This window comes from Staurois parvus, unplaced genomic scaffold, assembly GCF_062004578.1.
Source record: "Staurois parvus isolate SC_StPar_1 unplaced genomic scaffold, SC_StPar_1.0 ptg001456l, whole genome shotgun sequence".
NCBI classification, from domain to species: Eukaryota; Metazoa; Chordata; class Amphibia; order Anura; family Ranidae; genus Staurois; species Staurois parvus.
Genome location: NW_028319252.1, coordinates 132,157 through 160,000, shown reverse-complemented (window position 1 = coordinate 160,000; position 27,844 = coordinate 132,157). Strand labels below are relative to the sequence as shown.

The window sequence follows — 27,844 nt, the reverse complement described above, 5'->3', positions numbered from 1 at the left end:
AGTCTGATCACTGGGGGAGGGGAGACTGAGGAAATGCCTCCTCCTACTTCTACAAAGTTACAATGTACAGTCTGGTCACTGGGGGAGGGGAGACTGAGGAAATGCCTCCTCCTCCTTCTACAAAGTTACAATGTACAGTCTGATCACTGGGGGAGGGGAGACTGAGGAAATGCCTCCTCCTCCTTCTACAAAGTTACAATGTACAGTCTGATCACTGGGGGAGGGGAGACTGAGGAAATGCCTCCTCCTCCTTCTACAAAGTTACAATGTACAGTCTGATCACTGGGGGAGGGGAGACTGAGGAAATGCCTCCTCCTCCTTCTACAAAGTTACAATGTACAGTCTGATCACTGGGGGAGGGGAGATTGAGAAAATTCTTCCTCCTGCCTGCAGCAGACTGATGGCATCATCTCAGCCTAACCACAGTCACTGGACTAAAGCTCCAGGACGGCTCTGAGTAATGATCCTGGTGCTGTATATTGGGACATGTGGGGGATGTATTCATGGAGACGGTAAAAGTATTGAAAGATGGCGTCTCCCATCACTATACGTTTCCTTATTAGAGGTGAATTCAAAGATTTGGTATAGACTGGTCTTCATGATATTCCGGAGAGAGGATACACACTATATTGCCCCAAGTATCGGGCCGCCGGCCTTTCCACACACATGACCTTTAATGGCCCCCCAGTCTTAGTCCGTAGGGTTCAATATTGAGTTGGCCCCACCCTTTCCACACACATGACCTTTAATGGCCCCCCAGTCTTAGTCCGTAGGGTTCAATATTGAGTTGGCCCCGCCCTTTCCACACACATGACCTTTAATGGCCCCCCAGTCTTAGTCCGTAGGGTTCAATATTGAGTTGGCCCCGCCCTTTCCACGCACATGACCTTTAATGGCCCCCCAGTCTTAGTCCGTAGGGTTCAATATTGAGTTGGCCCCGCCCTTTCCACACACATGACCTTTAATGCCCCCCCAGTCTTAGTCCGTAGGGTTCAATATTGAGTTGGCCCCGCCCTTTGCAGCTATAACAGCTTCAACTCTTCTGGGAAGGCCCCCCACAAGGTTTAGGAGGGTGTCTATGGGAAGGTTGGACCATTCTTCCAGAAGCACATTTCTCAGGTCAGGCACTGATGTCGGGGGAGGGGCACTGATGTCGGGGGAGGAGGCCTGGCTCACAGCCAAACCCAGACACGTCCCTCGTATTGCCAGACAGAGAAGCGTGATTGGTCACTCCAGAGAACACATCTCCCCTGCTCTAGAGTCCAGTGGCGGCATGCTTTACACCACGGCATCCAACGCTTTGCATTGCACTTGGTGATGGAAGGCTTGGAGGCAGCTGCTCGGCCATGGAAACCCATTCCATGAAGCTCTCTACGCACTGTTGTTGGGCTCATCTGAAGGCCACACCAAGTTTGGAGGTCTTTAGCTATTGACTCTGCAGACAGTTGGCGACTTCTGCGCACTGTGCGCTTCAGCATGCGCTGACTCCGCCCTGTCATGTGACGTGGCCTACCACTTGGTGGCTGAGTGGCTGTTGTTCCCAGTGGCTTCCACTTTGTTATAATCCCACTAACAGTTGAGCGTGGAATATTTAGTAGCCAGGAAATGTCACGGATGGACTTATTGCCCAGGTGGCCACCTATCACGGGACCACGCTTGGAGTCACTGAGCTCCTGAGATCGACCCATTCTTTCACCAATGTTTGTAGAAGCAGTCTGCATGCCTAGGGGATGATTGTATACACCTGTGTCCATGGAGGGGATTGGAACACCTGAATCACATGATTGGGAGGGGATTGGAACACCTGAATCACATGATTAGGAGGGGATTAGAACACCTGAATCACATGATTGGGAGGGGATTGGAACACCTGAATCACATGATATGGAAGGGATTGGAACACCTGAATCACATGATTGGGAAGGGATGGGAACACCTGAATCACATGATATGGAGGGGACTGGAACACCTGAATCACATGATATGGAGGGGATTGGAACACCTGAATCACATGATATGGAGGGGATTGGAACACCTGAATCACATGATTGGGAGGGGATTGGAACACCTGAATCACTTGATATGGAGGGGATTGGAACACCTGAATCACATGATTGGGAGGGGATTGGAACACCTGAATCACATGATATGGAGGGGATTGGAACACCTGAATCACATGATTGGGAGGAGATTGGAACACCTGAATCACATGATTGGGAGGGGATTGGAGCACCTGAATCACATGATTGGGAGGGGATTGGAACACCTGAATCACATGATATGGAGGGGATTGGAACACCTGAATCACATGATTGGGAGGGGATTGGAACACCTGAATCACATGATTGGGAGGGGATTGGAACACCTGAATCACATGATATGGAGGGGATTGGAACACCTGAATCACATGATTGGGAGGAGATTGGAACACCTGAATCACATGATTGGGAGGGGATTGGAGCACCTGAATCACATGATTGGGAGGGGATTGGAACACCTGAATCACATGATATGGAGGGGATTGGAACACCTGAATCACATGATTGGGAGGGGATTGGAACACCTGAATCACATGATTGGGAGGGCGGGGACAATACTTTTGGCAATATAGTGTATATGGAAGATACAAATGTGTAATATCACGGCGCAGCGAGACACTAAGCAACGCACGGCAGGTAGAGAACGCAGACAATACATTGTATCTACTTCCTAATTACACAGACATGTTAATTGATTAATGAAATCCTCTTTGCAGGGAGCGCACACCCCTCTCCTCCCTCCCCCCCCTCCCCTCTGATGTGATGAGGGGATCCCTGATGTGATGAGGGGACCTCTGTGATGGGGGACCTCTGATGTAATGGGGGGATCTCTGATGGGATGGGGGGACCTCTGATGTAATGGGGGGATCTCTGATGTAATGGGAGGACCTCTGATGTAATGGGGGGATCTCTGATGTAATGGGAGGACCTCTGATGTAATGGGGGGATCTCTGATGTAATGGGAGGACCTCTGATGTGATGGGAGGACCTCTGATGTGATGGGGGGATCTCTGATGTGATGGGGGACCTCTGATGTGATGAGGGGACCTCTGATGTAATGGGAGGACCTCTGATGTGATGGGAGGACCTCTGATGTGATGAGGGGACCTCTGATGTGATGGGGGGATCCCTGATGTAATGGAAGGACCTCTGATGTAATGGGGGGATCACTGATGTAATGGGGGGATCCCTGATGTAATGGGAGGACCTCTGATGTGATGGGGGGATCCATGATGTAATGGGGGACCTCTGATGTGATGGGGGGATATCTGATGTAATGGGAGGACCTCTGATGTGATGGGGGGATCCATGATGTAATGGGGGGACCTCTGATGTAATGGGGGGATCCCTGATGTAATGGGAGGACCTCTGATGTGATGGGGGGGATCCATGTTGTAATGGGGGGACCTCTGATGTGATGGGGGGATCTCTGATGTGATGGGGGGATCTCTGATGTGATGGGGAGATCTCTGATGTAATGGGGGACCTCTGATGTGATGGGAGGACCTCTGATGTGATGGGGGGATCTCTGATGTGATGGGGGGATCTCTGATGTGATGGGGGGATCTCTGATGTGATGGGGGGATCTCTGATGTAATGGGGGACCTCTGATGTGATGGGAGGACCTCTGATGTGATGGGGGGATCTCTGATGTGATGGGGGGACCTCTGATGTGATGGGGGGGATCCATGATGTGATGGGGGGATCTCTGATGTGATGGGGGGATCTCTGATGTGATGGGGGGATCTCTGATGTGATGGGGGGACCTCTGATGTGATGGGGGGATCCATGATGTAATGGGGGGACCTCTGATGTGATGGGGGATCCATGATGTAATGGAAGGACCTCTGATGTAATGGGGGGATCCCTGATGTAATGGGAGGACCTCTGATGTGATGGGGGGGATCCATGATGTAATGGGGGGGATCTCTGATGTGATGGGGGGATCTCTGATGTAATGGGAGGACCTCTGATGTGATGGGGGGGATCCATGATGTGATGGGGGGATCTCTGATGTGATGGGGGGATCTCTGATGTGATGGGGGGATCTCTGATGTGATGGGGGGACCTCTGATGTGATGGGGGGATCTCTGATGTAATGGGGGATCTCTGATGTGATGGGGGGATCTCTGATGCAGGGGGAGGCAACCTTAAAGAGGTGGAGATCTACCTGAACAACATGGGAGAAGTCAGAGATCCTCGGGCTCAGTTTCGGTGTCACCTCCTCACACCTGATGTAAACCTCTAATTGCCGTACCGCCGTGTCCCAGTCATGTGTTCTGCACGGCAATCTTGGGTTTAAATCAGATGTTGAGGCAACATATTACCTCCTCACCGCCTTTCCAACACACTCGGATCGCTTTGCAGAGCAGTCTGCTGCGCTTGTGAATGAGCCCTTAGTTGCATCCGGCAGCGGAACTCTTAGGGCTTGTTCACAAGTAAAGTTGGGGGGTGGGGGGTAAAACCTTGCAGTTAAGTCATGGATTTACTGCCCCCATTCCCTACCCCCTTTAGCTGCTGAGGCAGCAGTCAAAGGTATGCACATCCCACAACAGGAATTACACCAACAGATGCTTCTGGTAAGTGCTACCGCCTGTCAGCTGAGACCCATTCAAGTAATATGTGGAGCCGCTCTGCAAGTGCCCCACAACTGCCTGCTTCTGAGGGGTCCAAGGGGTTAAATCAGGTGGTGAGAAAGTAACACACCGCTGCCTGTATAACCCCTTGTTTGTTGTATTGCACACAGTTCCAGGGCACTTGCAGAGCGGCCTCATTCACTTGTATGGGTCATGCTTGGCAGGTCCTACACCCATCAACCATGACAGGGCGTAGGAGCCGGCACTACAGAGGAGACATCGCCTTATGTGGCTCTCACTCCCCACTACAGCTCCCACTTTACATGTAGTCCCTCTGCATTGCCCTCTGCTTGATGCTCTGGGATGGCGGGTCAGCAAGTCCTGACCGTGATCTGCAAGTCACCTGGTCAAATTCTACTGGCAGATCACATTTTATTGGTTGGCGACCCCTGCTCTACTGTGATGATATTACCTGTAATGGGAGGCCTTTGGATGTGATGGGGAGACCTCTGTCATGATGGGGGGACCTCTGATGGGATGGAAAGACCTCTGATATGATGAGGGGACATCTGATGTAATGGGGGACCCCTGATGTGATGAGGAGACCTTTGATGTGATGAGACCTTTGATGTGATGGGAGTGCCTCTGATGTGATGGGGGGACCTCTGATGTGATTAGGGGATCCCTGATGTAATGGGGGGACCACTAATGTGATGGGGGGACCTCTGATGTAATGGGGGGATCCCTGATATAATGGGGGGATCCCTGATGTAATGGGAGGACCTCTGATGTGATGAGGGGATCCCTGATGTGATGGGGGGACCTCTGTGATAGGGGACCTCTGATGTGATGGGGGGACCTCTGATGTAATGGGGGGATCTCTTATGTGATGGGGGGACCTCTGATGTCATGGGGGGATCTCTGATGTAATGGGGGGACCTCTGATGTGATTAGGGGATCCCTGATGTAATGGGGGGACCACTAATGTGATAAGAGGACCTCTGATGTGATGAGGGGATCCCTGATGTAATGGGGGGATCCCTGATGTAATGGGGGGACCTCTGATGTGATCAGGGGATCCCTGATGTGATGGGGGGAACTCTGTGATCGGGGACCTCTGATGTGATGGGGGGACCTCTGATGTAATGGGGGGATCCCTGATGTGATGGGGGGACCTCTGATGTGATGGGGGGACCTCTGATGTAATGGGGGGATCCCTGATGTGATGGGGGGACCTCTGATGTGATGGGGGGATCCCTGATATAATGGGGGGATCCCTGATGTAATGGGAGGACCTCTGATGTGATGGGGGGATCTCTGATGTGATGGGGGACCTCTGATGTAATGGGAGGATCTCTGATGTGATGGGGGGACCTCTGATGTAATGGGGGGATCTCTTATGTAATGGGGGAACCTCTGATGTGATGAGGGGATCTCTTATGTAATGGGAGGACCTCTGATGTAATGGGAGGACCTCTGATGTAATGGGGGGATCTCTGATGTGATGGGGGACCTCTGATGTGATGGGAGGACCTCTGATGTGATGGGGGACCTCTGATGTGATGGGGGACCTCTGATGTGATGAGGGGACCTCTGATGTGATGGGAGGACCTCTGATGTGATGAGGGGACCTCTGATGTGATGGGGGGATCCCTGATGTAATGGAAGGACATCTGATGTAATGGGGGGATCACTGATGTAATGGGGGGATCCCTGATGTAATGGGAGGACCTCTGATGTGATGGGGGGATCCATGATGTAATGGGGGGACCTCTGATGTGATGGGGGGATATCTGATGTAATGGGAGGACCTCTGATGCAGGGGATCTCTGATGTGATGGGGGGACCTCTGATGTGATGGGGGGATCCATGATGTAATGGGGGGACCTCTGATGTGATGGGGGATCCATGATGTAATGGAAGGACCTCTGATGTAATGGGGGGATCCCTGATGTAATGGGAGGACCTCTGATGTGATGGGGGGATCCATGATGTAATGGGGGGGATCTCTGATGTGATGGGAGGACCTCTGATGTGATGGGGGGATCTCTGATGTGATGGGGGGACCTCTGATGTGATGGGGGGATCTCTGATGTGATGGGAGGACCTCTGATGTGATGGGGGGGACCTCTGATGTGATGGGGGGGACCTCTGATGTGATGGGGGGATCTCTGATGTGATGGGGGGATCTCTGATGTGATGGGGGGATCTCTGATGTAATGGGGGATCTCTGATGTGATGGGGGGACCTCTGATGTGATGGGGGGACCTCTGATGTGATGAGGGGACCTCTGATGTGATGGGGGGATCTCTGATGTGATGGGGGGATCTCTGATGTGATGGGGGGACCTCTGATGTGATGGGGGGATCTCTGATGTAATGGGGGATCTCTGATGTGATGGGGGGATCTCTGATGCAGGGGGAGGCAACCTTAAAGAGGTGGAGATCTACCTGAACAACATGGGAGAAGTCAGAGATCAGGGCTCAGTTTCGGTGTCACCTCCTCACACCTGATGTAAACCTCTAATTGCCGTACCGCCGTGTCCCAGTCATGTGTTCTGCACGGCAATCTTGGGTTTAAATCAGATGTTGAGGCAACATATTACCTCCTCACCGCCTTTCCAACACATCGGATCGCTTTGCAGAGCAGTCTGCTGCGCTTGTGAATGAGCCCTTAGTTGCATCCGGCAGCGGAACTCTTAGGGCTTGTTCACAAGTAAAGTTGGGGGGGTGGGGGGTAAAACCTTGCAGTTAAGTCATGGATTTACTGCCCCCATTCCCTACCCCCTTTAGCTGCTGAGGCAGCAGTCAAAGGTATGCACATCCCACAACAGGAATTACACCAACAGATGCTTCTGGTAAGTGCTACCGCCTGTCAGCTGAGACCCATTCAAGTAAAATGTGGAGCCGCTCTGCAAGTGCCCCACAACTGCCTGCTTCTGAGGGGTCCAAGGGGTTAAATCAGGTGGTGAGAAAGTAACACACCGCTGCCTGTATAACCCCTTGTTTGTTGTATTGCACACAGTTCCAGGGCACTTGCAGAGCGGCCTCATTCACTTGTATGGGTCATGCTTGGCAGGTCCTACACCCATCAACCATGACAGGGCGTAGGAGCCGGCACTACAGAGGAGACATCGCCTTATGTGGCTCTCACTCCCCACTACAGCTCCCACTTTACATGTAGTCCCTCTGCATTGCCCTCTGCTTGATGCTCTGGGATGGCGGGTCAGCAAGTCCTGACCGTGATCTGCAAGTCACCTGGTCAAATTCTACTGGCAGATCACATTTTATTGGTTGGCGACCCCTGCTCTACTGTGATGATATTACCTGTAATGGGAGGCCTTTGGATGTGATGGGGAGACCTCTGTCATGATGGGGGGACCTCTGATGGGATGGAAAGACCTCTGATGTAATGGGAGGACCTCTGGTGTAATGGGGGGACATCTGAGGTAACAAGGATCTCTGTAGTAACGGGGAGGACCTTTGATGGGATGAGGGTACCTGTGATGGGAAGAGAAGACCTCTGATGTGTTGAGGAGACCTCTGATGGGATGAGGGAACCTTTGATGTGATGGAGGACCTCTGATGTGATGGAGGACCTCTGATGGGATGAGGGACCTCTGATGGGATGAGGGGACCTCTGATGGGATGGGAGGGCCTCTGATGGGATGGGGGACCTCTGATGGGATGAGGGGACCTCTGATGGGATGAGGGGACCTCTGATGGGATGGGAGGACCTCTGATGGGATGGGAGGACCTCTGATGGGATGGGGGGACCTCTGATGTGGTGGGAGGACCTCTGATGTGATAAGAGGACCTCCGATGTGATAAGAGGACCTCTGAAGTAATGGAGGGATCCCTGATGTAATGTGAGGACCTCTAATGCAGGGGTAGGCAACCTTAAAGAGGTGGAGATCTACTGTACCTTAACAACATGGGAGAAGTCAGAGATCACCGGGCACAGTGTCAGCCAGTGTCTGGCAGCGGCACTCTTAGGGCTCGTTCACATGTAAAGTTGGGGATGGTAAAACCGTGCGGTTGAGTCATAGTTTTACTGCCCCCATTCCCTACCCCCTTTAGCTGCTGAGGCAGCAGTCAAAGCTATGCACATGCCGCAGCAGGAATTACACCCCCTGTTGCTTTTTGTAGGTGCTGCCACCTGTCAGTCGAAACCCATTCAAGTAAAATGTGGAGCCGCTCTGCAAGTGCCCCACAACTGCCTGCTTCAGAGGGGTCCAAGGGGTTAAATCAGGTGGTGAGAAAGTAACACACCGCTGCCTGTATAACCCCTTGTTTGTTGTATTGCACACGGTTCCAGGGCACTTGCAGAGCGGCCTCATTCACTTGTATGGGTCATGCTTGGCAGGTGCTACACCCACCAACCATGACAGGGCGTAGGAGCCGGCACTACAGAGGAGACATCAGTTTATGTGGCTCTCACTCCCCACTACAGCTCCAACTTTACATGTAGTCCCTCCACATTGCACTCTGTTTGATGCTCTGGTATGGCGGGTCAGCAAGTCCTGACCGTGATCTGCAAGTCACCTGGCCAAGATCTACTGGTTGCTGAACCGCGCTCTAATGCGATGACATTACCTCTGATGTAATGGGAGGCCTTTGAATGTGATGGGGGACCTTTGATGGGATGGAAAAATCTCTGATTTGATGGTAGGACCTCTGATGTAATGGGGGGACCTCTGAAGTAATGGGGGGACCTCTAATGTAATGGGGGATCTCTGACATGAATGGGGACCTCTATATAGATAGGGGAACCCAGGGGTGGACTGACAACTCATGGGGCCCCCGGAGCAATAGGGGATCATGGGGCCCCTGTGTCCTTGCCCAAACTCAAAAAAGCCTATGAAAAGGGTACCAGGGGCATCTCATGGGCCCCCTACTGACCCCGGGCCCTCGGGCAGTACCAGAGTTTCCAAATGGTCAGTCCGCCCCTGGGGGAACCTCTAACATAATGGGAGGACCTCTGATGTGATGGGAGAACCTCTGATGTAATGGGAGGACCTCTGACATGATAGGAGGACCCCTGATGTAATTGGGGGAACTTTTATGTAATGCAAGAGACCTCTAATATGATAGGGGGGACCTATGATGTAATGAGGAGACCTCCAATGTGATGGGAAGACCTCTGATGTGAAGGGAGGACCTCTGAAATGATAGGAGGACCCCTGATGTAATGGGGGACCTTTTATGTAATGCAGGAGACCTCTGATGTGATAGGGGGGACCTCTGATATAATTAGGAGACCTCTAACGTGATGGGAGGACCTCTGATGTAATAGGGGGGACCTTTGACATGATGGGAGGAGACTTGATGTAATGGGGGACCTTTGTTGTTAAGGTTGGACCTCTGATGTAATAGGAGGACCTCTGAGGTGATGGGAGGACCTCTGATGTAATGGGTGGACCTTTGACATGATGGGAGGACACTTGATGTAATGGGGGACCTCTGATGTAAAAGGGGGACCTCTGAGGTGATGAGAGGACCTCTGTTATAATGGCAAGACCTCTGACATGACAGGAGGACCCCTGATATAATGGAGGATCTCTGAAATAATGGGGTGGCCTCTGATGTGATGTGGAGACCTCTGATGAAATAGGAGTATCTCTGATGTAATTGGGGGATCTCTGACAAAATGGGGCGGCCTTTGATGTGATGATGGGACCTCTGGCATGATGGGAGGACTTCTGTTGTAATGAGGAGACCACTGAAGTAAAGGGGGGACCTCTGACATTAAGGGGGAACCTCTAATATGATGGGGGAATGGGACCTCTAATGTGACGAGAGACCTCTGACATGATGGGGGATCTCTGATGTAATGGGAAGACCAAGTGTCAGTGTGTCATTATTCTGGGACCCCAAAGCGTGCTTCTGATGTGAAATCAATTTCTCCGAGGAGAATGTGTACATTGGGGGTTCAGGTACCCCATTAATTGATGGGGAGGGGGGGCTCCTGATTTTGCATACTTTTAACGTGTGATATGACTGAATGGTGGTTGAGAAGCATTGGTTTAGAACTTCTCCACTGGAAGAGGTGTTCATACTGGTGTCTATGTCCCCAATGGTCACCTCTCGTTCTTTCTGATGACCATCAACCGGACGGGGAGTAAGAAGCATTCAGCGATGAATACACGCCGGGCCATCTTCACCCCAGAAATTCACCAATCAGACACGCCGGGCCATCTTTACCCCAGAAATTCACCAGACACGCTGGGCCATCTTCAGCCCAGAAATTCACCAATCAGACACGCTGGGCCATCTTCAGCCCAGAAATTCACCAATCAGACACGCCGGGCCATCTTTACCCCAAAAATTCACCAATCAGACACGCTGGGCCATCTTCACCCCAAAAGTTCACCAATCAGACACGCCGGGCCATCTTCACTCCAGAAATTCACCAGACACGCCGGGCCATCTTCACCCCAGAAATTCACCAGACACGCCGGGCCATCTTCACCCCAGAAATTAACCAATCAGACACGCCGGGCCATCTTCACCCCAGAAATTCACCAATCAGACACGCCGGGCCATCTTGACCCCAGAAATTCACCGATCAGACACGCCGGGCCATCTTCACCCCAGAAATTCACCAATCAGACACGCCGGGCCATCTTCACCCCAGAAATTCACCAATCAGACACGCCGGGCCATCTTCACCCCAGAAATTCACCAATCAGACACGCCGGGCCATCTTCAGCCCAGAAATTCACCAGACACGCCGGGCCATCTTCACCCCAAAAATTCACCAGACACGCCGGGCCATCTTCACCCCAAAAATTCACCAATCAGACACGCCGGGCCATCTTCACCCCAGAAATTCACCAATCAGACACGCCGGGCTATCTTCACCCCAGAAATTCACCAATCAGACACGCCGGGCCATCTTAACCCCAGAAATTCACCAGACACGCCGGGCCATCTTCACTCCAGAAATTCACCAGACACGCTGGGCCATCTTCACCCCAGAAATTCACCAGACACGCTGGGCCATCTTCACCCCAGAAATTCACCAGACACGCCGGGCCATCTTCACCCCAAGAAATTCACCAATCAGACACGCCGGGCCATCTTAACCCCAGAAATTCACCAGACACGCCGGGCCATCTTCACCCCAGAAATTCACCAGACACGCCGGGCCATCTTCACCCCAAGAAATTCACCAATCAGACACGCCGGGCCATCTTCACCCCAGAAATTCACCAATCAGACATGCCGGGCCATCTTCACCCCAGAAATTCACCAATCAGACACGCCGGGGCCATCTTCACCCCAGAAATTCACCAGACACGCCGGGCCATCTTCACCCCAGAAATTCACCAATCAGACACGCCGGGCCATCTTCACCCCAGAAATTCACCAATCAGACACGCCGGCCATCTTCACCCCAGAAATTCACCAATCAGACACGCCGGCCATCTTCACCCCAGAAATTCACCAGACACGCCGGGCCATCTTCACCCCAGAAATTCACCAGACAAGCCGGGCCATCTTCACCCAGAAATTCACCAATCAGACACGCCGGGCCATCTTCACCCCAGAAATTCACCAATCAGACACGCAGGGCCATCTTCACCCCAGAAATTCACCAATCAGACACGCCGGGCCATCTTCACTCCAAAAATTCACCAATCAGACACGCAGGGCCATCTTCACCCCAGAAATTCAACAATCAGACACGCCGGGCCATCTTCACCCCAGAAATTCACCAATCAGACACGCCGGGCCATCTTCACCCCAGAAATTCACCAATCAGACACGCTGGGCCATCTTCACCCCAGAAATTCACCAATCAGACACGCTGGGCCATCTTCACCCCAGAAATTCACCAATCAGACACGCCGGGCCATCTTCACCCCAGAAATTCACCAATCAGACACGCCGGGCCATCTTTACCCCAGAAATTCACCAGACACGCTGGGCCATCTTCACCCCAGAAATTCACCAGACACGCCGGGCCATCTTCACCCCAGAAATTCACCAATCAGACACGCCGGGCCATCTTTACCCCAGAAATTCACCAATCAGACACGCCGGGGCCATCTTCACCCCAGAAATTCACCAATCAGACACGCCGGGCCATCTTCACCCCAGAAATTCACCAATCAGACACGCCGGGCCATCTTCACCCCAGAAATTCACCAATCAGACACACCGGGCCATCTTCACCCCAGAAATTCACCAGACACGCCGGCCATCTTCACCCCAGAAATTCACCAATCAGACAAGCCGGGCCATCTTCACCCAGAAATTCACCAATCAGACACGCCGGGCCATCTTCACCCCAGAAATTCACCAATCAGACACGCCAGGCCATCTTCACCCCAGAAATTCACCAATCAGACACGCCGGGCCATCTTCACTCCAAAAATTCACCAGACACACCGGGCCATCTTCACCCCAGAAATTCACCAGACACGTCGGCCATCTTCACCCCAGAAATTCACCAATCAGACAAGCCGGGCCATCTTCACCCAGAAATTCACCAATCAGACACGCCGGGCCATCTTCACCCCAGAAATTCACCAATCAGACACGCCGGGCCATCTTCACCCCAGAAATTCACCAATCAGACACGCTGGGCCATCTTCACCCCAGAAATTCATCAGACACGCCGGGCCATCTTCACCCCAAGAAATTCACCAATCAGACACGCCGGGCCATCTTCACCCCAGAAATTCACCAATCAGACACGCCGGGCCATCTTCACCCCAGAAATTCACCAATCAGACAAGCCGGGCCATCTTCACCCAGAAATTCACCAATCAGACACGCCGGGCCATCTTCACCCCAGAAATTCACCAATCAGACACGCCAGGCCATCTTCACCCCAGAAATTCACCAGACACGCCGGGCCATCTTCACTCCAAAAATTCACCAGACACACCGGGCCATCTTCACCCCAGAAATTCACCAGACACGCCGGCCATCTTCACCCCAGAAATTCACCAATCAGACAAGCCGGGCCATCTTCACCCAGAAATTCACCAATCAGACACGCAGGGCCATCTTCACCCCAGAAATTCACCAATCAGACACGCCGGGCCATCTTCACCCCAGAAATTCACCAATCAGACACGCCGGGCCATCTTCACCCCAGAAATTCACCAATCAGACACGCCGGGCCATCTTCACCCCAGAAATTCACCAATCAGACACGCTGGCCCATCTTCACTCCAGAAATTCACCAATCAGACACGCCGGGCCATCTTCACCCCAGAAATTCACCAGACACGCCGGGCCATCTTCACCCCAGAAATTCACCAATCAGACACGCCGGGCCATCTTCACCCCAGAAATTCACCAATCAGACACGCCGGGCCATCTTCACTCCAGAAATTCACCAATCAGACACGCCGGGCCATCTTCACCCCAGAAATTCACCAATCAGACACGCTGGCCCATCTTCACTCCAGAAATTCACCAATCAGACACGCCGGGCCATCTTCACCCCAGAAATTCACCAGACACGCCGGGCCATCTTTACCCCAAAAATTCACCAATCAGACACGCCGGGCCATCTTCAGCCCAGAAATTCACCAATCAGACACGCCGGGCCATCTTCACCCCAAAAGTTCACCAATCAGACACGCCGGGCCATCTTCAGCCCAGAAATTCACCAATCAGACACGCCGGGCCATCTTCACCCCAGAAATTCACCAGACACGCCGGGCCATCTTCACCCCAGAAATTCACCAGACACGCCGGGCCATCTTCACCCCAGAAATTAACCAATCAGACACGCCGGGCCATCTTCACCCCAGAAATTCACCAATCAGACACGACGGGCCATCTTGACCCCAGAAATTCACCAATCAGACACGCCGGGCCATCTTCACCCCAGAAATTCACCAATCAGACACGTAGGGCCATCTTCACCCCAGAAATTCACCAATCAGACACGCCGGGGCCATCTTCACCCCAGAAATTCACCAGACACGCCGGGCCATCTTCAGCCCAGAAATTCACCAGACACGCCGGGCCATCTTCACCCCAAAATTCACCAATCAGACACGCCGGGCCATCTTCACCCCAGAAATTCACCAATCAGACACGCCGGGCCATCTTCACCCTAGAAATTCACCAATCAGACACGCCGGGCCATCTTCACCCCAGAAATTCACCAATCAGACACGCTGGCCCATCTTCACTCCAGAAATTTACCAGACACGCCGGGCCATCTTCACCCCAGAAATTCAACAGACACGCCGGGCCATCTTCACCCCAGAAATTCACCAATCAGACACGCCGGGCCATCTTCACCCCAGAAATTCACCAATCAGACACGCCGGGCCATCTTCACCCCAGAAATTCACCAATCAGACACGCCGGGCCATCTTCACCCCAGAAATTCACCAATCAGACACGCTGGCCCATCTTCACTCCAGAAATTCACCAGACACGCCGGGCCATCTTCACCCCAGAAATTCACCAGACACGCCGGGCCATCTTCACCCCAGAAATTCACCAATCAGACACGCCGGGCCATCTTCACCCCAGAAATTCACCAATCAGACACGCCGGGCCATCTTCACCCCAGAAATTCACCAATCAGACACGCTGGGCCATCTTCACCCCAGAAATTCACCAGACACGCCGGGCCATCTTCACCCCAAGATATTCACCAGACACGCCGGGCCATCTTCACCCCAGAAATTCACCAATCAGACACGCCGGGCCATCTTCACCCCAGAAATTCACCAATCAGACACGCCGGGCCATCTTCACCCAGAAATTCACCAATCAGACACGCCGGGCCATCTTCACCCCAGAAATTCACCAGACACGCCGGGCCATCTTCACCCCAGAAATTCACCAATCAGACACGCCGGGCCATCTTCACCCCAGAAATTCACCAATCAGACACGCCGGGCCATCTTCACCCCAGAAATTCACCAATCAGACACGCAGGGCCATCTTCACCCCAGAAATTCACCAATCAGACACGCAGGGCCATCTTCACCCCAGAAATTCACCAATCAGACACGCCGGGCCATCTTCACTCCAAAAATTCACCAGACACACCGGGCCATCTTCACCCCAGAAATTCACCAATCAGACACGCCGGGCCATCTTCACCCCAGAAATTCACCAATCAGACACGCCGGGCCATCTTTACCCCAGAAATTCACCAATCAGACGCGCCGGGCCATCTTCATCCCAGAAATTCACCAGACACGCCGGACCATCTTCACCCCAAAAATTCACCAATCAGACACGCTGGGCCATCTTCACCCCAGAAATTCACCAGACACGCTGGGCCATCTTCACCCCAGAAATTCACCAATCAGACACGCCGGGCCATCTTCACCCCAGAAATTCACCAGACACGCCGGGCCATCTTCACCCCAAGAAATTCACCAATCAGACACGCCGGGCCATCTTCACCCCAGAAATTCACCAGACACGCCGGGCCATCTTCACCCCAAGAAATTCACCAATCAGACACGCCGGGCCATCTTCACCCCAGAAATTCACCAGACACGCCGGGCCATCTTCACCCCAGAAATTAACCAATCAGACACGCCGGGGCCATCTTCACCCCAGAAATTCACCAATCAGACACGCCGGGCAATCTTCACCCCAGAAATTCACCAATCAGACACGCCGGGCCATCTTCACCCCAGAAATTCACCAGACACGCCGGCCATCTTCACCCCAGAAATTCACCAATCAGACACGCCGGGCCATCTTCACCCAGAAATTCACCAATCAGACACGCCGGGCCATCTTCACCCAGAAATTCACCAATCAGACACGCCGGGCCATCTTCACCCCAGAAATTCACCAATCAGACACGCTGGGCCATCTTCACCCCAGAAATTCACCAGACACGCCGGCCATCTTCACCCCAAAAATTCACCAGACAAGCCGGGCCATCTTCACCCAGAAATTCACCAATCAGACACGCCGGGCCATCTTCACCCAGAAATTCACCAATCAGACACGCCGGGCCATCTTCACCCCAGAAATTCACCAATCAGACACGCCGGGCCATCTTCACCCCAGAAATTCACCAATCAGACACGCCGGGCCATCTTCACCCAGGATTTCACCAATCAGACACGCCGGGCCATCTTCACCCCAGAAATTCACCAATCAGACATGCCGGGCCATCTTCACTCCAAAAATTCACCAGACACACCGGGCCATCTTCACCCCAGAAATTCACCAATCAGACACGCCGGGCCATCTTCACCCCAGAAATTCACCAATCAGACACGCCGGGCCATCTTCACCCCAGAAATTCACCAGACACACCGGGCCATCTTCACCATAGAAATTCACCAATCAGACACGCCGGGCCATCTTCACCCCAGAAATTCACCAATCAGACACGCCGGGCCATCTTCACCCCAGAAATTCACCAGACACGCCGGGCCATCTTCACCCCAAAAATTCACCAGACACGCCGGGCCATCTTCACCCCAAAAATTCACCAGACACGCCGGGCCATCTTCACCCCAGAAATTCACCAATCAGACACGCCGGGCCATCTTCACCCCAGAAATTCACCAATCAGACACGCTGGGCCATCTTCACCCCAGAAATTCACCAATCAGACACGCTGGGCCATCTTCACCCCAGAAATTCACCAGACACGCCGCGCCATCTTCACCCCAGAAATTCACCAATCAGACACGCCGGGCCATCTTCACCCCAGAAATTCACCAGACGCGCCGGGCCATCTTCACCCCAGAAATTCACCAATCAGACACGCCGGGCCATCTTCACCCCAGAAATTCACCAATCAGACACGCCGGGCCATCTTCACCCCAGAAATTCACCAATCAGACACGCCGGGCCATCTTCACCCCAGAAATTCACCAATCAGACACGTTGGGACTTGTAGGCTCTCAGTATCTGGGAATTCTTCTGTTCTCTTTGCTTTTCCCACTGACCAATCACCGCCCTCTCCGGTGCAGATTACGACGATAACTCCATATTAATGGCTCTGTTTATGATTCTCATTCTAATTGCTTCATGAAAACGGCCAAAACATAATATCCAATGTGTCCATTTCACGCCAGGGAAGCAAATTCCGCCGCAGCTAATTTCTGTCCTTTTCTTAATTTTCCCTAAATTGTAAAGCGCGATGCGTTCCCGGGGTCATGAAGACTCGCAGTTTTTACGCATCCCCCCCTCCGGCCAACGCAATTAAAGAAAACAAAGAAATGAAATGCTATTGTTTGCATTCGCCCTGAAAAAAAAAAAAAAAAAAAAAACAAACAAAAGATACTTTTTAGCAATAACGCCGGAATACAATATTCTGCAAATGGCTTCTCCGGCGGGGATTTGATGGGACTTTTATTTCAGGGAGTCGGGATATCTCAAATGCAATTAGCACCTTGTCGCCAAAGGGTGGCGTGACGCCATGGCGGCCATTAGAGAGCTGGAATGAGGTTCTGGGAGATGCGAAGTGACAATAGAGAACTTGTCTAGGTGAGATAATCATTTCTACAATGTAGCAGAATTATCCAATGGAAGGAGACATTCCCTCCTTCCACAATTATCACCTCCAGGAATCTGATTTGTGACGGGGTGGAAGAGACAAAAGACATTCGAACGTCGGAGCTGCATGATAATCGATGACACCGGGAGATCGTTCATGTAATCGTTCATAAATTATAAAACACATAACACTGGAAACTGAACCGCGAACATAACTGTGCGGAGCAGGATGGATCCTGTATGGATCTGCCGCATGCTGGGATACTTCCTATATCATGGCATTGTTCTGGGGTGCTTAGTGTGTTCTGGGACCCCAAGTGTCAGTGTGTCATTGTTCTGGACCCCCAAGTGTCAGTGTGTTATTATTCTGCATCCCCCAAGTGTCAGTGTGTCATTGTTCCGGGACCCCCAAGTGTCAGTGTGTCATTGTTCTGGGACCCCCAGGTGTCAGTGTGTCATTGTTCTGGACCCCCAAATGTCAGGGTGTCATTGTTCTGGGACCCCCAGGTGTCAGTGTGTCATTGTTCTGGACCCCCAAGTGTCAGTGTGTCATTGTTCTGGACCCCCAAGTGTCAGTGTGTTATTATTCTGCATCCCCCAAGTGTCAGTGTGTCATTGTTCTGGACCCCCAAGTGTCAGTGTGTTATTATTCTGCATCCCCCAAGTGTCAGTGTGTCATTGTTCCGGGACCCCCAAGTGTCAGTGTGTCATTGTTCCGGGACCCCCAAGTGTCAGGGTGTCATTGTTCTGGGACCCCCAAGTGTCAGGGTGTCATTGTTCCGGGACCCCCACGTGTCACTGTGTTATTATTCTGCATCCCCCAGGTGTCAGGGTGTCATTGTTCTGGACCCCCAGGTGTCAGTGTGTCATTGTTCTGGACCCCCAGGTGTCAGTGTGTCATTGTTCTGGGACCCCAAGTGTCAGTGTGTCATTGTTTCGAGACCCCCAAGTGTCAGGGTGTCATTGTTCTGGGACCCCAAATGTCAGTGTGTCATTGTTCTGGGACCCCCAAGTGTCAGGGTGTCATTGTTCCGGGACGCCCAAGTGTCAGGGTGTCATTGTTCTGGGACCCCCAGGTGTCAGGGTGTCATTGTTCTGGACCCCCAAGTGTCAGTGTGTCATTGTTCTAGGACCCCAAGTGTCAGGGTGCCATTGTTCCGGGACCCCCAAGTGCCAGTGTGTTATTATTCTGCGTCCCTCAAGTGTCAGGGTGTCATTGTTCTGGGACCCCCAAGTGTCAGGGTGTCATTGTTCTAGGACCCCCACGTGTCAGTGTGTCATTGTTCTGGACCCCCAAGTGTCAGGGTGTCATTGTTCTAGGACCCCCAAGTGTCAGTGTGTCATTGTTTTGGGACTCCCAAGTGTCAATTTGTCATTGTTCTAGGACCCCCATGTGTCAGTGTGTCATTGTTCTGGACCCCCAAGTGTCAGGGTGTCATTGTTCTAGGACCCCTAGTGTCAGGGTGTCATTGTTATGGGACCCCCAAGTGTCAGGGTGTCATTGTTCTGGGACCCCCAAGTGTCAGGGTGTCATTGTTCTGGGACCCCCAAGTGTCAGGGTGTCATTATTCTGGACCCCCAAGTGTCAGGGTGACATTGTTCTAGGACCCCCAGGTGTCAGTGTGTCATCGTTCTGGACCCCCAAGTGTCAGTGTGTCATTGTTCTAGGACCCCAAGTGTCAGGGTGCCATTGTTCCGGGACCCCCAAGTGCCAGTGTGTTATTATTCTGCGTCCCTCAAGTGTCAGGGTGTCATTGTTCTGGGACCCCCAAGTGTCAGGGTGTCATTGTTCTGGACCCCCAAGTGTAAGGGTGACATTGTTCTAGGACCCCCAAGTGTCAGTGTGTCATTGTTCTGGACCCTTATGTGTCAGTGTGTCATTGTTCTAGGACCCCCAAGTGTCAGTGTGTCATTGTTTTGGACCCCCAAATGTCAGTGTGTCATTGTTCTGGGACCCCCAAGTGTCAGTGTGTCATTGTTCTGGGACCCCCAAGTGTCAGAATGTCATTGTTCTGGGACCCCCAAGTGTCAGTGTATCATTGTTCCAGGACCCCCAATCGGCAGTAATTGTTCTGGACCCCCAAGTGTCAGTGTGGCATTGTTCTAGGACCCCCAAGTGTCAGTGTGTCATTGTTCTGGACCCCCAAGTGTCAGTGTGTCATTGTTCTAGGACCACCAAGTGTCAGTGTGTCATTGTTCTAGGACCCCCAAATGTCAGTGTGTCATTGTTCTGGGTCCTCAGGTGTCAGTATGTCAGTGTTCCAGGACCACCAAGTGTCAGTAATTTTTCTGGACCCCCAGGTGTCAGTGCGTCATTGTTCTGGACCCCCACATGTCAGTGTGTCATTGTTCTAGGACCCCCAAGTGTCAGTGTGTCATTGTTCTGGACCCCCAAGTGTCAGTGTGTCATTGTTCTGGGACCCCCAAGTGTCAGTGTGTCATTGTTCTAGGACCCCCAAGTGTCAGTGTGTCATTGTTCTGGGTCCTCAGGTGTCAGTATGTCAGTGTTCCAGGACCACCAAGTGTCAGTAATTTTTCTGGACTCCCAAGTGTCAGTGCGTCATTGTTCTGGACCCCCATTTGTTGGTGTGTCATTGTACTCGGACCCCCAAGTGTCAGGGTGTCATTGTTCTGGGACCCCCAAGTGTCAGTGTGTCATTGTTCTGGACCCCCAGTTGTCAGTGTGTCATTGTTCTAGGACCCCCAAGTGTCAGGGTGTCATTGTTTTGGACCCCCAAGTGTCAGTGTGTCATTGTTCTAGGACCCCCAAATGTCAGTGTGTCATTGTTCTGGGTCCTCAGGTGTCAGTATGTCATTGTTCCAGGACCACCAAGTGTCAGTGTGTCATTGTACTAGGACCCCCAAGTGTCAGTGTGTCATTGTTCTAGGACCCCCAAATGTCAGTGTGTCATTGTTCTGGGTCCTCAGGTGTCAGTATGTCATTGTTCCAGGACCACCAAGTGTCAGTAATTTTTCTGGACCCCCAAGTGTTAGTATGTGATTGTTCTGGACCCCCAAGTGTCAGTGTGTCATTGTTCTAGGACCCCCAAGTGTCAGTGTGTCATTGTTCTAGACCCCCAGTTGTCAGTGTGTCATTGTTCTGGACCCTTAAGTGTCAGTGTGTCATTGTTCTGGACCCCCAGTTGTCAGTGTGTCATTATTTTGGACCTCCAAGTGTCAGTGTGTCATTGTTCTGGGTCCTCAGGTGTCAGTATGTCATTGTTCCAGGACCACCAAGTTTCAGTAATTGTTCTGGACCCCCAAGTGTCAGTGTGTCATTGTTCTGGACCTCCATTTGTCGGTGTGTCATTGTACTAGGACCCCCAAGTGTCAGTGTGTCATTGTTCTGGACCCCCAAGTGTCAGTGTGTCATTGTTCTGGGACCCCCAAGTGTCAGTGTGTCATTGTTCTGGACCCCCAAATGTCAGGGTGTCATTGTTCTGGGACCCCCAAGTGTCAGTGTGTCATTGTTCTGGACCCCCAAGTGTCAGTGTGTCATTGTTCTAGGACCCCCAAGTGTCAGTGTGTCATTGTTCTAGGACCCCCAAGTGTCAGTGTGTCATTGTTCTGGACCCCAAAATGTCAGGGTGTCATTGTTCTGGGAACCCCAGGTGTCAGTATGTCAGTGTTCCAGGACCACCAAGTTTCAGTAATTGTTCTGGACCCCCAAGTGTCAGTGTGTCATTGTTCTGGACCTCCATTTGTCGGTGTGTCATTGTACTAGGACCCCCAAGTGTCAGTGTGTCATTGTTCTAAGACCCCCAAGTGTTCTAGGACCCCAAGTGTCAGGGTGCCATTGTTCCGGGACCCCCAAGTGCCAGTGTGTTATTATTCTGCGTCCCTCAAGTGTCAGGGTGTCATTGTTCTGGGACCCCCAAGTGTCAGGGTGTCATTGTTCTAGGACCCCCACGTGTCAGTGTGTCATTGTTCTGGACCCCCAAGTGTCAGGGTGTCATTGTTCTAGGACCCCCAAGTGTCAGTGTGTCATTGTTTTGGGACTCCCAAGTGTCAATTTGTCATTGTTCTAGGACCCCCATGTGTCAGTGTGTCATTGTTCTGGACCCCCAAGTGTCAGGGTGTCATTGTTCTAGGACCCCTAGTGTCAGGGTGTCATTGTTATGGGACCCCCAAGTGTCAGGGTGTCATTGTTCTGGGACCCCCAAGTGTCAGGGTGTCATTGTTCTGGGACCCCCAAGTGTCAGGGTGTCATTGTTCTGGACCCCCAAGTGTAAGGGTGACATTGTTCTAGGACCCCCAGGTGTCAGTGTGTCATCGTTCTGGACCCCCAAGTGTCAGTGTGTCATTGTTCTGGACCCTTATGTGTCAGTGTGTCATTGTTCTAGGACCCCCAAGTGTCAGTGTGTCATTGTTTTGGACCCCCAAATGTCAGTGTGTCATTGTTCTGGGACCCCCAAGTGTCAGTGTGTCATTGTTCTGGGACCCCCAAGTGTCAGAATGTCATTGTTCTGGGACCCCCAAGTGTCAGTGTATCATTGTTCCAGGACCCCCAATCGGCAGTAATTGTTCTGGACCCCCAAGTGTCAGTGTGGCATTGTTCTAGGACCCCCAAGTGTCAGTGTGTCATTGTTCTGGACCCCCAAGTGTCAGTGTGTCATTGTTCTAGGACCACCAAGTGTCAGTGTGTCATTGTTCTAGGACCCCCAAATGTCAGTGTGTCATTGTTCTGGGTCCTCAGGTGTCAGTATGTCAGTGTTCCAGGACCACCAAGTGTCAGTAATTTTTCTGGACCCCCAGGTGTCAGTGCGTCATTGTTCTGGACCCCCACATGTCAGTGTGTCATTGTTCTAGGACCCCCAAGTGTCAGTGTGTCATTGTTCTGGACCCCCAAGTGTCAGTGTGTCATTGTTCTGGGACCCCCAAGTGTCAGTGTGTCATTGTTCTAGGACCCCCAAGTGTCAGTGTGTCATTGTTCTGGGTCCTCAGGTGTCAGTATGTCAGTGTTCCAGGACCACCAAGTGTCAGTAATTTTTCTGGACTCCCAAGTGTCAGTGCGTCATTGTTCTGGACCCCCATTTGTTGGTGTGTCATTGTACTCGGACCCCCAAGTGTCAGGGTGTCATTGTTCTGGGACCCCCAAGTGTCAGTGTGTCATTGTTCTGGACCCCCAGTTGTCAGTGTGTCATTGTTCTAGGACCCCCAAGTGTCAGGGTGTCATTGTTTTGGACCCCCAAGTGTCAGTGTGTCATTGTTCTAGGACCCCCAAATGTCAGTGTGTCATTGTTCTGGGTCCTCAGGTGTCAGTATGTCATTGTTCCAGGACCACCAAGTGTCAGTGTGTCATTGTACTAGGACCCCCAAGTGTCAGTGTGTCATTGTTCTAGGACCCCCAAATGTCAGTGTGTCATTGTTCTGGGTCCTCAGGTGTCAGTATGTCATTGTTCCAGGACCACCAAGTGTCAGTAATTTTTCTGGACCCCCAAGTGTTAGTATGTGATTGTTCTGGACCCCCAAGTGTCAGTGTGTCATTGTTCTAGGACCCCCAAGTGTCAGTGTGTCATTGTTCTAGACCCCCAGTTGTCAGTGTGTCATTGTTCTGGACCCTTAAGTGTCAGTGTGTCATTGTTCTGGACCCCCAGTTGTCAGTGTGTCATTATTTTGGACCTCCAAGTGTCAGTGTGTCATTGTTCTGGGTCCTCAGGTGTCAGTATGTCATTGTTCCAGGACCACCAAGTTTCAGTAATTGTTCTGGACCCCCAAGTGTCAGTGTGTCATTGTTCTGGACCTCCATTTGTCGGTGTGTCATTGTACTAGGACCCCCAAGTGTCAGTGTGTCATTGTTCTGGACCCCCAAGTGTCAGTGTGTCATTGTTCTGGGACCCCCAAGTGTCAGTGTGTCATTGTTCTGGACCCCCAAATGTCAGGGTGTCATTGTTCTGGGACCCCCAAGTGTCAGTGTGTCATTGTTCTGGACCCCCAAGTGTCAGTGTGTCATTGTTCTAGGACCCCCAAGTGTCAGTGTGTCATTGTTCTAGGACCCCCAAGTGTCAGTGTGTCATTGTTCTGGACCCCCAAATGTCAGGGTGTCATTGTTCTGGGACCCCCAGGTGTCAGTATGTCAGTGTTCCAGGACCACCAAGTGTCAGTAATTTTTCTGGACCCCCAAGTGTCAGTGTGTCATTGTTCTGGACCTCCATTTGTCGGTGTGTCATTGTACTAGGACCCCCAAGTGTCAGTGTGTCATTGTTCTGGACCCCCAAATGTCAGGGTGTCATTGTTCTGGAACCCCCAGGTGTCAGTGTGTCATTGTTCTGGACCCCCAAGTGTCAGTGTGTCATTGTTCTAGGACCCCCAAGTGTCAGTGTGTCATTGTTCTGGACCCCCAAATGTCAGGGTGTCATTGTTCTGGGACCCCCAGGTGTCAGTATGTCAGTGTTCCAGGACCACCAAGTGTCAGTAATTTTTCTGGACCCCCAAGTGTCAGTGTGTCATTGTTCTGGACCTCCATTTGTCGGTGTGTCATTGTACTAGGACCCCCAAGTGTCAGTGTGTCATTGTTCTGGACCCCCAAATATCAGGGTGTCATTGTTCTGGAACCCCCAGGTGTCAGTGTGTCATTGTTCTGGACCCCCAAGTGTCAGTGTGTCATTGTTCTAGGACCCCCAAGTGTCAGTGTGTCATTGTTCTGGACCCCCAAATGTCAGGGTGTCATTGTTCTGGGACCCCCAGGTGTCAGTATGTCAGTGTTCCAGGACCACCAAGTGTCAGTAATTTTTCTGGACCCCAAGTGTCAGTGCGTCATTGTTCTGGACCCCCATTTGTCAGTGTGTCATTGTTCTGAACCCCAAGTGTCAGTTTGTCATTGTTCTGGACCCCCAAGTGTCAGTGTGTCATTGTTCTGGACCCCCAGTTGTCAGTGTGTCATTGTTTTAGGACCCCCAAGTGTCAGGGTGTCATTGTTTTGGACCCCCAAGTGTCAGTGTGTCATTGTTCTAGGACCCCCAAATGTCAGTGTGTCATTGTTCTGGTTCCTCAGGTGTCAGTATGTCATTGTTCCAGGACCACCAAGTGTCAGTAATTTTTCTGGACCCCCATTTGTCGGTGTGTCATTGTTTTAGGCGCACCAACTGTCAGTGTGTCATTGTTCTGGACACCCAAGTGTCAGTGTGTCATTGTTCTGGGACCCCCGAGTGTCAGTGTGTCATTGTTCTGGGTCCCCAGGTGTCAGTGTGTCATTGTTCTAGGACCCCCAAGTGTCAGTGTGTCATTTTTCTAGGACCCCCAAGTGTCAGGGTGTCATTGTTCTGGACCCCCAAGTGTCAGTGTATCATCGTTACAGGACCCCAAATGTCAATGTGGCATTGTTCCAGGATCCCCAAGTGTCAGTAGTTGTTCTGGACCCCCAAGTGTCAGTGTGTCATTTTTTTCTAGGACCCCCAAGTGTCAGTGTGTCATTGTTCTGGACCCCCAAGTGTCAGTGTGTCATTGTTCTGGGACCCCCAAGTGTCAGTGTGTCATTGTTCTGGACCCCCAAATGTCAGGGTGTCATTGTTCTGGGACCCCCAAGTGTCAGTGTGTCATTGTTCTGGACCCCCAAGTGTCAGTGTGTCATTGTTCTAGGACCCCCAAGTGTCAGTGTGTCATTGTTCTAGGACCCCCAAGTGTCAGTGTGTCATTGTTCTGGACCCCAAAATGTCAGGGTGTCATTGTTCTGGGAACCCCAGGTGTCAGTATGTCAGTGTTCCAGGACCACCAAGTTTCAGTAATTGTTCTGGACCCCCAAGTGTCAGTGTGTCATTGTTCTGGACCTCCATTTGTCGGTGTGTCATTGTACTAGGACCCCCAAGTGTCAGTGTGTCATTGTTCTAAGACCCCCAAGTGTTCTAGGACCCCAAGTGTCAGGGTGCCATTGTTCCGGGACCCCCAAGTGCCAGTGTGTTATTATTCTGCGTCCCTCAAGTGTCAGGGTGTCATTGTTCTGGGACCCCCAAGTGTCAGGGTGTCATTGTTCTAGGACCCCCACGTGTCAGTGTGTCATTGTTCTGGACCCCCAAGTGTCAGGGTGTCATTGTTCTAGGACCCCCAAGTGTCAGTGTGTCATTGTTTTGGGACTCCCAAGTGTCAATTTGTCATTGTTCTAGGACCCCCATGTGTCAGTGTGTCATTGTTCTGGACCCCCAAGTGTCAGGGTGTCATTGTTCTAGGACCCCTAGTGTCAGGGTGTCATTGTTATGGGACCCCCAAGTGTCAGGGTGTCATTGTTCTGGGACCCCCAAGTGTCAGGGTGTCATTGTTCTGGGACCCCCAAGTGTCAGGGTGTCATTGTTCTGGACCCCCAAGTGTAAGGGTGACATTGTTCTAGGACCCCCAGGTGTCAGTGTGTCATCGTTCTGGACCCCCAAGTGTCAGTGTGTCATTGTTCTGGACCCTTATGTGTCAGTGTGTCATTGTTCTAGGACCCCCAAGTGTCAGTGTGTCATTGTTTTGGACCCCCAAATGTCAGTGTGTCATTGTTCTGGGACCCCCAAGTGTCAGTGTGTCATTGTTCTGGGACCCCCAAGTGTCAGAATGTCATTGTTCTGGGACCCCCAAGTGTCAGTGTATCATTGTTCCAGGACCCCCAATCGGCAGTAATTGTTCTGGACCCCCAAGTGTCAGTGTGGCATTGTTCTAGGACCCCCAAGTGTCAGTGTGTCATTGTTCTGGACCCCCAAGTGTCAGTGTGTCATTGTTCTAGGACCACCAAGTGTCAGTGTGTCATTGTTCTAGGACCCCCAAATGTCAGTGTGTCATTGTTCTGGGTCCTCAGGTGTCAGTATGTCAGTGTTCCAGGACCACCAAGTGTCAGTAATTTTTCTGGACCCCCAGGTGTCAGTGCGTCATTGTTCTGGACCCCCACATGTCAGTGTGTCATTGTTCTAGGACCCCCAAGTGTCAGTGTGTCATTGTTCTGGACCCCCAAGTGTCAGTGTGTCATTGTTCTGGGACCCCCAAGTGTCAGTGTGTCATTGTTCTAGGACCCCCAAGTGTCAGTGTGTCATTGTTCTGGGTCCTCAGGTGTCAGTATGTCAGTGTTCCAGGACCACCAAGTGTCAGTAATTTTTCTGGACTCCCAAGTGTCAGTGCGTCATTGTTCTGGACCCCCATTTGTTGGTGTGTCATTGTACTCGGACCCCCAAGTGTCAGGGTGTCATTGTTCTGGGACCCCCAAGTGTCAGTGTGTCATTGTTCTGGACCCCCAGTTGTCAGTGTGTCATTGTTCTAGGACCCCCAAGTGTCAGGGTGTCATTGTTTTGGACCCCCAAGTGTCAGTGTGTCATTGTTCTAGGACCCCCAAATGTCAGTGTGTCATTGTTCTGGGTCCTCAGGTGTCAGTATGTCATTGTTCCAGGACCACCAAGTGTCAGTGTGTCATTGTACTAGGACCCCCAAGTGTCAGTGTGTCATTGTTCTAGGACCCCCAAATGTCAGTGTGTCATTGTTCTGGGTCCTCAGGTGTCAGTATGTCATTGTTCCAGGACCACCAAGTGTCAGTAATTTTTCTGGACCCCCAAGTGTTAGTATGTGATTGTTCTGGACCCCCAAGTGTCAGTGTGTCATTGTTCTAGGACCCCCAAGTGTCAGTGTGTCATTGTTCTAGACCCCCAGTTGTCAGTGTGTCATTGTTCTGGACCCTTAAGTGTCAGTGTGTCATTGTTCTGGACCCCCAGTTGTCAGTGTGTCATTATTTTGGACCTCCAAGTGTCAGTGTGTCATTGTTCTGGGTCCTCAGGTGTCAGTATGTCATTGTTCCAGGACCACCAAGTTT

At 51.8% G+C, this 27,844-nt stretch overlaps 1 protein-coding gene across 1 annotated transcript in view; it reads right to left on the bottom strand.

Moving 5' to 3' along the window:
• LOC149435879 (adhesion G protein-coupled receptor B1-like) overlaps positions 1 to 27,844 on the bottom strand; it is a 160,108-nt gene that overhangs the window by 48,134 nt on the left and 84,130 nt on the right. The window lies entirely within an intron of this gene.